Here is an 11,559-nt window from a genome sequence, read left to right as displayed (position 1 = left end):
CACATTGGTACGGTATGTATAGACAGAACTTATCCTCGATCAAAAACATGTTATTTATTAGTTTATATTTTTCATTTGTTGCCTTTTTTGCCATAACATTTGCTACTATAGAGTTCCTTCATATACAACCGACCAACCCAGGATGGCAACTACAGGATAGCAATCTAAATGTATAGTATTGATTATTTTTTAAGACTTGATAAATAGCATCATGCCACTATGTTCCAATGGCTGGTTCACTAGCCTGACCCTCACTAGCTGAAGAGCTATCCCTGACCAATATTGATACGGTCTCTGAGCGAGATAAATGTGTTTTTTGCCACACTCCAATCGGACCATCAGACTGAGTTCAAAATGGCATTGTAGTGTAAGCATTGCCTTTTCAGGCTGTTAAGCTGTTGAAAAATGAGCATGTGCACGGCAAGCATTGTAATGGCATCACGCTCCATATGTCATAGCAGTTTGCTGGTCATACACATTTAGTCCACGGCAAGACGACCTGCCTCTCCTCCCCCTCACGCCCCAGCACCACCTTCACACGCCCTCATTGGCCTAGTTCGAAACCCCAACCGATACATTTACATTTCATAATGCTGCCTGCCCGGGCTTGTTTATCACAGGCATTTCAAGTCCTGCCATCCAGTTGGAATACAGATATCATCTGTTGCCACTTAGCCAAGCTTACATAAATATTCTGCTCAGGAGCCTTGTTGCAGTGCACCGCGGATTGCAGTCCCCAGGCTTGTCATTTCATTCCGATTAATTTTCAAGGACAATGAGCTGTGACGATCCTGTACATGAAGCTAGCATGCGTCTGTTGCTTTGCCTGCTTTCTGATAGCTGCCATCGTTTTAAGATCAGCCTTTCCCTTTGCTTAGAATACTGTGAAGTACAAATTAATCTCATGGTGAAAATATGCCACACGTAGTCTCCTTAGTCTGCTAATTGGCACAGGAGTCTGCAAACAAGGGCAAGTGAACAGCACATACTCAGATTACCTGTACTCGCAACTAAAACACCTACGCCTTGAGAAAAAAAAAAACAGCTCACTAAGCTATTTTGCACAGCATAGACTTGAGAGAAACACTGGGGTATTGGATCAGCCTCAGTTTTCTCTTAGGGTAAAATCAACAGATCCTAAAGAAGCTGACAAGAAGGCAACCGTTATGAGCATATTCACATTGTACCCCATTGCATCTGAAGCAAAATATTTGCTTTCTATTCTCCGGGTTATTATATAAGACAACCATTTTTAGTTGTTTCAATAGTGTCTCAAATCTATTACTAGCTTTGTCCCCAAACTGCAAGGCAAAGATTTGACAGAGATATGGATGTGCTGAGCTCTACAAGCGGAAGGGAAAAAAGCCCACGACCGTGGCCATCCTGAAGTCTGATCTGTCTTTCCTCCACCTTGCCTATCAGTCTTTAGTTGTAATAAATGGCTGCACCATCAGCTAATGACTTGGTGCCCAGTAATGACTTGACACAGCGATGAGGAAATGTGAGGATCCGAGTCATTCCTTATAGTCACTCTGAAACATTTTGGCTAGAGTGAACGTAGACGAAAGTGGTCCCAAAGTTTTGCTGTACTCTTAAGTGAAAAGATAGATATAAATGATTAAATAACCCTATTCTGATGCTCGTTTTCAACTTTGATTTCAACTTTCACTATGTTCACATGCCTACACTGCTAACAATTTCCTGTAGAATCTACAGTAGCTTACTGGCAGTGGTGTAAAGTAACAAATTACAAATACTCAAACTACGGTAATTGAGTAGTTTTCTCACAGAAATTGTAATAAATGTTTAGTTTTACTTTCCCTTGAGAACATTTTTAGTGCAGTATTGGTACTTTTCCTTCAACCTGCAGTCACTACTTGATCTTTTCTTGTCTATGGGGGTTAGAAAAATCAGTCCTGTGATTTCTGTTCAATCAAATCACACATAGAAGGTAAATCGCATCATAATGAACTACCTCAAGACATGAGCGCTTTATAATTTCAGCAAACTGTTTGAAAGCATTCAAAGTGTCCAAGAAGATGTCCAAAATCTTTACATGCATTGACCCAGAGACTGTTTAGATGCATGTCACTGATGAGAAGATGATGAATGTTTACTGTATGATGACCGAAATGGCCTTTAACACTCAACAGGCACAAGACATCAACATGACGTCAGGTTGATGTTGTACCCCAATGTCGTGGGGACATTGCATTTTGTTTGAAAATGAAAATCGAGTTGACATCAGAACCCAACGTCAGGCTGATGTCAATGTCCAACTTCCAACCTAAAATCAACCAAATACCAATGTTATTTATGCATGCTACCACTATGATGTCTATCAGATGTTAGATTTTGGTTGTCAGTATTTGACGTCAGTATTTGTTAGTGTTTGACGTCAATATGACGTTGGTTTAAGATGTTGGCTTGACGTTGGATTTTGGTCACTTTAACACGGTCTAAAATCAACCAAATATCAACATCATTTGACGTTGTTATTGGACATCAAAATAACGTTGTCCTTAGATGCTGGCTAGACAATGAATTTTGGTCACCTGACATTACAACCTAAATCTAACCTAATATTAACGTCGTATGACGTTGTGTGCCTGCTGGGCAATAACTAAATGCACTACAGAATGTTACGTTTACACACATCCACAAATGACATGTAAATGCATCAGCTTTTTACAGCATAATACTCACTACTCCTGAGTACAACTTTGTACTCGTACTTCGAGTAATATTTATAACAGATACTTTTACTCTACTTGCACCACATTTTTAGGCAAGTAATAGTACTTTTAGTTAAGTATGATTTTTAGTACTCTTTCAACCATTGCTTACTGGCAGCAGTTCGCTGTAAATCAATTACAGTAAACATATATTTACATTTACCGCACAAAAATTTATCTTGATGTATATGTATTTGCAGTATTGTACAGTATATATTTACTATAAAATATACATATATTAATATAGTATATTTATATAGTATATATATATATATATATATATATATATATATATATATATATATATATATATATATATATATATATATATATATATATATATATATATATTTACTATATAAATATAATTTCCACAATGCACCTTTAAAATACAGTAACATACTGCAAAACTAAAGTTTATATCATGGTTAAATACTGTATAGTTTACAAAAAAAAAAAGCAATGTAAATACATTAAGCTACTGCCTTCTGACTAGTTGATTAGATGTTTGCATTACTTAAATCAAATTATTAAGCAAGACTGACTAATGTGTGAGTGGATTTAAGGTCAGTAAGCCTAAGCAAAATGGCGTGGAACTGGCCATATTAAATCATTATTTCATAAGTGTTGTTCCTTTATTTTGTTATTAAGTTTTATTTTTCATTTAATTTTATTCATTTTTGTTTTGGTATACATTTGTTATATGTTAGATGACTTTACTTTTATTAAATAGATAAACAAAAAAGAAGGAAACACGTCTTGTAGATATATAAATTGGTAAAATTTTTATTTTTGAATGAACACATTGTTTTCATTTGTTTCAAAAATACAACTCATCATCCTTTTAAACATGACTACAGAAACAAAAGCACATCATGAAGCATTAAAGAAATGAACATTTAATGGCGAAGGAACAGATTAAGGATTTTTAACTGCTGATTAAATAATAAATGATCATTTCATTGTCCAAAGCACAGTTGTGTAATATCTTACACCCATGCAATTTAAAGCACTGAGATAAATCTCAAAAGTAGGTTGCCTGATAGATATGACTCATCTTCATTTCCATACTTAATAGAGATGACATAGAAGAGGTGGACCTGAAATCATTCTCATTGTCATCGTGTTTATAATCCTAATCAATATCCTGTTATGCTCCATCTTAATGACTCCTGCATCTGTAATTGTTTAACCACTTATTCCTCTTTCCTGAGGATCTAAGCCAGTGAACCTAAAATGCCTACTGTCACTCTCCTGTCATTATAGTGGAAATCTGCTTTGCCATTTCCTGGTGATACGTAAAAAGGGCAAAGCCAGTCAAAGCACAGCATTTAGCGTCATGTAAGATATATTCGAGACCACTTGAAGAATTTTTTTGTGAAATGTACAGCATGGGTATGTGTTCGAGTAAATTGTGAATATTCAGTTTATTCTTTAAAGCTCCAATATTTATGCCAACTTTAAAGTAAAGTTAAAATGACTTATTGTCGTCTGAAAAATGAATGCAAACATATCTGAAATGCTGTATTTTTGTAATAAGTAAAATGTTCTAAAGAAATGTGACGCTTTTATATAGAAATATGGAAATTCAGTCAGTCATTCATTTTCTTTTCTGCTTAGTCCCTTTGTCTGGGGTCGCCACAACGCAATGAACCGCCAACTTATCCAGCAAATGTTTTATGCAGCGGATGCCCTATCAACTGCAACCCATCACTGGGAAACATCCACACACACACTCATTCACACACATACACTATGAACAACTTAGCCTACCCAGTTCACCTGTACTGCATGTCTTTGGACTTGTATGGGGAACCGGAGCACCCGGAGGAAACCCACGCCAACACAGGGAGAACACGCAAACTCCACACAGAAATGTCAACTGACAGGCTCAAACCACCAACCTTCTTGCTGTGAGGCGAAAGTGCTACTCACTGCGCACTCAAATATAGAAATTAGTTAATAAAATAAAATAAAACAAAACAAAACAACACTGGACAGGACAGGACAGGACAGAACAGAACAAAACAACACTTTTTCAGCATTCATTCATTCATTCATTCATTCATTTAACTGTTTTTTTCTTATATATCTCTATTTTAATCTTAATGCAATCTAGGGGTGGGCGATATGACCTAAAATTAATATCATGGTATTTTTCATCTTTTGAACGGTGATGGTATAATATCATGGTATTACTTTCAATAGCAAAATAATATACATCTCAAGGAAGAACGGACAAAAGAAAGTCTCACTTCTATCACTCTTTAAAAGTTTCGGTTTGGGTCATTGTAAATGCTCAGTCTCGTAATGAGCTGATCTTCATTTTTCTGTGTTGGTGGAATAAAGCAGGCGAGTCAGCCGCACCAATTTATAAGCAGACAGAGCAGGATTCTCGCGATGACCACCAGCGCAATTCCGCTCTTTGTTATGAGCCGTAGTTTCAGTGTAAACTTAGTAAAGGTGAGTTTCTTTGGCGATGATGTGTACAGTGTTAGATTTTATATTTAGCGGACATTTGCGTTGAACACGCGGTGAATGCAACGCATCGAGATTCGGGCACCTTCTCCGAAAACACTCGATTGATCTCAGCTGGCGGATCAACATTTACCTCATGTCATGATCGCTGTCATCTGCGCCATTATTATTATTATAACTTTAGGTGAGGTTTGCAAACCTGTGCACTTTTCACTCTTCAGCCGTTTGCATTTCCTGCAGTAACAAAAGCTCCCTGTTATCTGACAGCAGGAAGCGTTGAGTGACTGACAGCTAATATGAACCAATACTGCAGCAGGGTAGAGCGATTCAGCAAGTTTTTAGAGAAAATCAAGTCAGATTGCACTATAACCATTATATTCAGACACACAAATGCTCCCAAATATATTATGAGGGCGCATAGATTAAATTTCGGGCGCTCATGCGACCAAAATGGTTGCAATTTCGAGCCCTGTAGTATAAGGACATGTATTCAGATCACAACTGAACGTTTGAAGAAAATTGAATGCCTTATTATTTAGAATTAGCTATTATTGATGTAAATGCAGCCGTTCAAGGTGCATAGTTGATTTATTACGGTATTGACGGTATTAGAAAATCCATGTCGTGGCGCAATGTCACACCGGTGATGACTATGACACCGGTGTACCGCCCACCCCTAATGCAATAATTACACTTAAAATTATTTGTTTGCTTAAAATGAATTCATAACTAAGTAAACTATTTGTTTTTTAAAACTAAATCTTCATCTGATTTGAAAAAAAAAGGGGGGGGGGGGGGGGTACACATTTGCACGGATGCAATAAATGCAAAACAAACACTTACCAAACAATATATTTACAAAATATTTACAACTTTTTATTAAGTTAAAGGTTTGATACTGATTAGTGGTGACGAGGTCTTAAAATATTCTGAGAAGGTCTTAAAAAAGTCTTAAAAAGGTATTGAAATTTTCTTTAAGATTCCTGCATATACCCGGTAAATCATAGAGGTGGGAGGTATTACATTGACCAAATTCATTGCCTTGAAGTATTGTGATGCAGTACCAGTAAATTTTGACCTTGTGAGAACATTGTTACTGTCCCCACAAGGCTTAGGAAAGACAAGAATAAAGTATTTTGAAAAAAAAAAGTAAAAAGTTTATGCAAATAAGGTCGATACATATGAATAAAACAATTATTCTGACCTGTGCAGTTTCTAACAGGTAGAATAAGAATAGATAGAACAGAAAGATCTTTTCACATCATTTTTAAAGAGAGTGTCCACCCAAAAAATTTAAAAACATTGTCAATTTACTCCCTTTCAAATGATGATCCAGTTCCTATCCCAGGTCACACTTTACAATATGGTTTCCTTGGTTAATGTATTTACTAACATAAATTAATTATGAACAATACTTAGACAGCATTTAGTAACCATAGTTCAATTTACTACATTATTCATCCATTCATTCATTTTCTTTCCGCTTAGTCCCTTTATTCATCAGGGGATTCCACAGCGGAATGAACCGCTAATGGCCCGTTTCCACTGAGTGGTACGGTACGGTTCGGTTTGGTTTGGTACGCTTTTATGGCCGTTTCCACTGTCAAAAAGCGTACCGAACCGAACCGTACCGTACCACTTTTTCGGCACCCTTTCGAAAGGGTACCAAACACGAGAAAGGGTACCAAAAGGCGGAGCCACACGCGCAGCTGAACGCTATTGGTTTACAGAGGCACGTCATTCGCTTACACAACAAGCCAGAATGAAAACAAAAAAACCGCCATGTTTAAAATACCTGCACAGCGAGAGATTTTAGCAGAATTATAAATACATATAATAACGAGCCATGGTCAATCTGGGCTCAAACAAACCTTGTCGTCATCTTGATGGACAGCCACAAATCCAAGAAGAAGAGCAGATTTACCCTGTGCCCCGTAGTTTTTTACGAGCCAGTCTGAGGCGCGAGCGGTTTCGCTTTCTTGCTAGCGCTCGCCGCGCGTCTAACATTATATCTGAAATAACAAACTTCTTGAGCTGATGATAACAACGTGCGCTTGATTATTGACCTGCTTTTGAAACCCGATCCCGACACTGACAAACGCGAGAATGAAGCATAAAAAAACAAAGCAGAAGCCGGGAAAAAAAGGAGCACATTAAATACGGGCGAAATGTCTACTTTATGTAGTTTTTCTGTAGTTGGGAACATCGGAGACTGTAAGGGGCTGTATGTGTTTATATATGTTAATTTATTTAGTTATTTAAGATAATTACAGACATTACAGTAGGCTGTTTCGCACTGTCTTTGATCTGCACTTATAATCAACTCATGTTCATTGAAAAGTTAGTAATAAACATTTCTACACAAGTATTTATGTGTATGAAGCATCTGTTTTGTGAGAAGTGCTTCTCATATGATATGTGAACGACCCATACAGCTTGATTGTAGAAATTTCCTTGAGCTAGAATGACGTCGACTGAAACTTTCTGTCATACACCACGCCCACCAAAAGGGTACCCTTGTTAGTGGAAACGCAAGCCTGATAAAGGTGACCCGTACCAAACCGAACCGTACCATACCGTACCAGTCAGTGGAAACTTATCCAGCATGTTTTACACATCGGATGCTCTTCCAGCTGTAACCTAGTGTTGGAAAACACCCATACACTCTCACATATACACGCATGTACTACGGCCAATTTAGTTTATTCAATTCACCAATAGCGCATGTGTTTGGACTGTGGGGGAATCCAGAGAGAAACATGGGGAGAACATGCAAACTCCACACAGAAACGCCAAATGACCCAGCCTGGACTCGAACAAGCGAACTTCTTGCTGTTAGGCGACAATGCTAGTCATTAAGCCACCGTGTCACCACTAATACATTATTAAACTCCAAATTCATAACATTAGTTATTGGACCATGAGTTTACATTAACTGTATTTTCATTAACTAAGTTAACTAAGTGAGCAAATACTGCAATAAATGTATTGTTCATTGTTTGTTTATGTTAGAAAATGCATTAACTAACATTAACTGATAGTTTAACTTATTGTAAAGTGTTACCCTTTTTTAACCACATATTCCATGAATGTAAGCCAGTCAACCGCAAGCACCATCACTCTCTTGCCATTATAATACCTGCTCTGCCCTGTCCTGATGATACTTAAAATGGCCGCACTTGCCAGGCAGAGCACAGCATTTAGGGACGTGTTCAATCAATGGCTCTGCTCTGGATTAGCAGTCCTGAGGTCTACCTACTCGCCTCGGTCTTGCTGCAGAAATTTGCATGCAGACCTGCACACAGCTACTATTCCTGACCAGCCTTGAAACGTCTGGTCTTTTTTTTTTTTTTGGTACTATCTCTGCTGTCTTGGATAATAGACTGTCGGTGTGAGAGAAAAAAAAAAAAAAGAGTCACCCATTTCCCTGAGGACCCGACTCCACGGGTCTCCTCTCAGATGACAATGAAAGCATCACTTCTGTCGGGGGGCCATTTGGACATTGTGAGTCATCAAAGGAATGTGGAGGTCTTTGTGGAAACAATGAGTCCTCCTGAGTGGCCCTCCTTTCTGCTTATTGGCCCATTGTGGCACTTCGGGATTGTTAGCTCTTATTAATAAGCGGGATACCTTTGAGTTGTTGGAACATAACTATGAGGGGAATAATCACACTTCTATTTTTTCCAGTCTGTAGTTTTCACCCTTTTCTTTGTTCTTAAGACTCATGGATTCAGAGATGAGAAGTAACTGAGGAAGCTGAGCTTTTGCCACTAACTAAATTTAGCAAGTTGTTCGCCACTTCTATGGAGGGGCAGACTTAACCAATAAGCGAGGTAAGCAGCGGCTTGACCAGTGCCAAAAAGCCTATATTAATCATATAGCGCTTTTATAAATTGTCTACCATATAATGTAAAATCTGTCTATAACCGTTAGGATTTTAACGTTAGTACTTGTTTTAAACTCTGGGGGCCCCCATGAATAATGGAACGTTCCTTCCGTACTGCACATGCAGGAAGTGTGAATGCTTAAAAAAGACTACCAGTATGTAAAGATATTTGTGTATTGCTGTACATCCTGTGTGTATTAAGCAATGTGTAGGTGTTTTGGACCTGCATAGGCGCATAACTAACGCGCTCTGCGCTGTACTTTAGACCAGCTTTCAGTTGATCAATGGCACAGTCTATGTCAGTTCCTTAAAATAGCAACATGCCAGCAATGTGCCTTAACATGCTTTCTTTTTAGACCAGAACACCCATGAGTCCACAAAGGGGTGCAAATGAATTTGCCATTTAAACAATATAAACATTTCTGTTGCTCTGGTCTGAAAATAGCTACAAATCGCGCCAAACACGTCTTGCTCTTAATTAAGCTGGGAGTATGACAGGGCCCAAACAATTAAATGCAGCGACATCCGCGATCCTGCTTTCTGGCCGAAACACCTGTTAAATGAAGAGTGCTGCAGTAAGCTTGTTAAGAGAGGGATTGTTCAAATAAAATAACATTTCCTAGTGAACAGTAACTGCAGCTGATTCACCAACAGCAATTCATATGAAAAATGTTGACAAGATTAGTTTGATTGGTTGTGAATTGAATTTATTTATTTATTTATTTATTTATTTATTTTATTTATATTAAAATCGAATCACAAAATTGGCGAATTAACTGTACATAGTTCGTGAACTTGTTGTTCATTTGTGTATTTATGGCATTTAATTTTACATTAGGAAGATAAAGGTTTCTTTAAATATTAAAATATAATTTAATATGTTTATTTAAATACATTTTAACCTACAATTTATTTGAAAAACTTCAAATAAAAAATTAAATCTACAGAGAAAAATAAAAATCTATAGAGAAAGAGAATGTTTTGAGTTTCAATATTAGGGCCTCATACCCGGAATGGCTTAGGGCCCCCAAATCACTAAGTCCACCCCTGCTTGTATGTTACAATATAACATTTTCTTCACTTTAACTGGACATATTTTTGAACAAATGGTGTAAATGAGAAATGCATTTTAATATTTTTGCTTGTTTATTGTATATGTCTGATTCATTTTAGCATATTTAAATTCGTTACACATAATCTAACATATTTTTTGTGCTCTTCTTCGTCCATGATTTTAGTTGCCCTCATGTGAGCAGGAGTTCATGTGGCTCAAGTCGATATTTACATGAGAACCATAGTAGATTAGTATCCTGTATGAATTATAAGCATTGCTATTGTATATATGAATACTTCTGTATTCATAAATAGTATTTCACGACATCAAGATTGTGTTTTTGTGACTTTATTTATACAAAGAGTTTTTACAGTCAGGTATTATTAGTTTCATTCTTAAAAAATGGCTTTTTATGTTGTCACGTTGCTATACTGTCTTTACAAAAGGTTATATAATTCCCATAAATAAATATATTTTTTCAATAAATTTAATCAAGAGATGCTCAAAATGCATCTGGATGGTTGGTTGGTTGGACGGATGGACCGACAGATAGATAGATAGATAGATAGATAGATAGATAGATAGATAGATAGATAGATAGATAGATAGATAGATAGATAGATAGATAGATAGATAGATAGATAGATAGATAGATAGATAGATAGATAGATAGATAGATAGATAGATAGATAGATAGATAGATAGATAGATAGATAGATAGATAGATAGATAGATAGATAGATAGATAGATAGATAGATAGATAGATAGATAGATAGATAGATAGATAGATAGATAGATAGATAGATAGATAGATAGATAGATAGATAGATAGATAGATAGATAGATAGATAGATAGATAGATAGATAGATAGATAGATAGATAGATAGATAGATAGATAGATAGATAGATAGATAGATAGATAGATAGATAGATAGATAGATAGATAGATAGATAGATAGATAGATAGATAGATAGATAGATAGATAGATAGATAGATAGATAGATAGATAGATAGATAGATAGATAGATAGATAGATAGATAGATAGATAGATAGATAGATAGATAGATAGATAGATAGATAGATAGATAGATAGATAGATAGATAGATAGATAGATAGATAGATAGATAGATAGATAGATAGATAGATAGATAGATAGATAGATAGATAGATAGATAGATAGATAGATAGATAGATAGATAGATAGATAGATAGATAGATAGATAGATAGATAGATAGATAGATAGATAGATAGATAGATAGATAGATAGATAGATAGATAGATAGATAGATAGATAGATAGATAGATAGATAGATAGATAGATAGATAGATAGATAGATAGATAGATAGATAGATAGATAGATAGATAGATAGATAGATAGATAGATAGATAGATAGATAGA

At 36.2% G+C, this 11,559-nt stretch overlaps 1 protein-coding gene across 1 annotated transcript in view; it reads left to right on the top strand.

Moving 5' to 3' along the window:
* Positions 1-11,559, top strand: part of ctnna2 (catenin (cadherin-associated protein), alpha 2) — an 845,686-nt gene that overhangs the window by 540,644 nt on the left and 293,483 nt on the right.

Source organism: Danio aesculapii, chromosome 1 (genome assembly GCF_903798145.1).
Source record: "Danio aesculapii chromosome 1, fDanAes4.1, whole genome shotgun sequence".
Lineage (NCBI taxonomy): Eukaryota > Metazoa > Chordata > Actinopteri > Cypriniformes > Danionidae > Danio > Danio aesculapii.
This window is presented reverse-complemented; position numbering and strand designations above follow the sequence as displayed.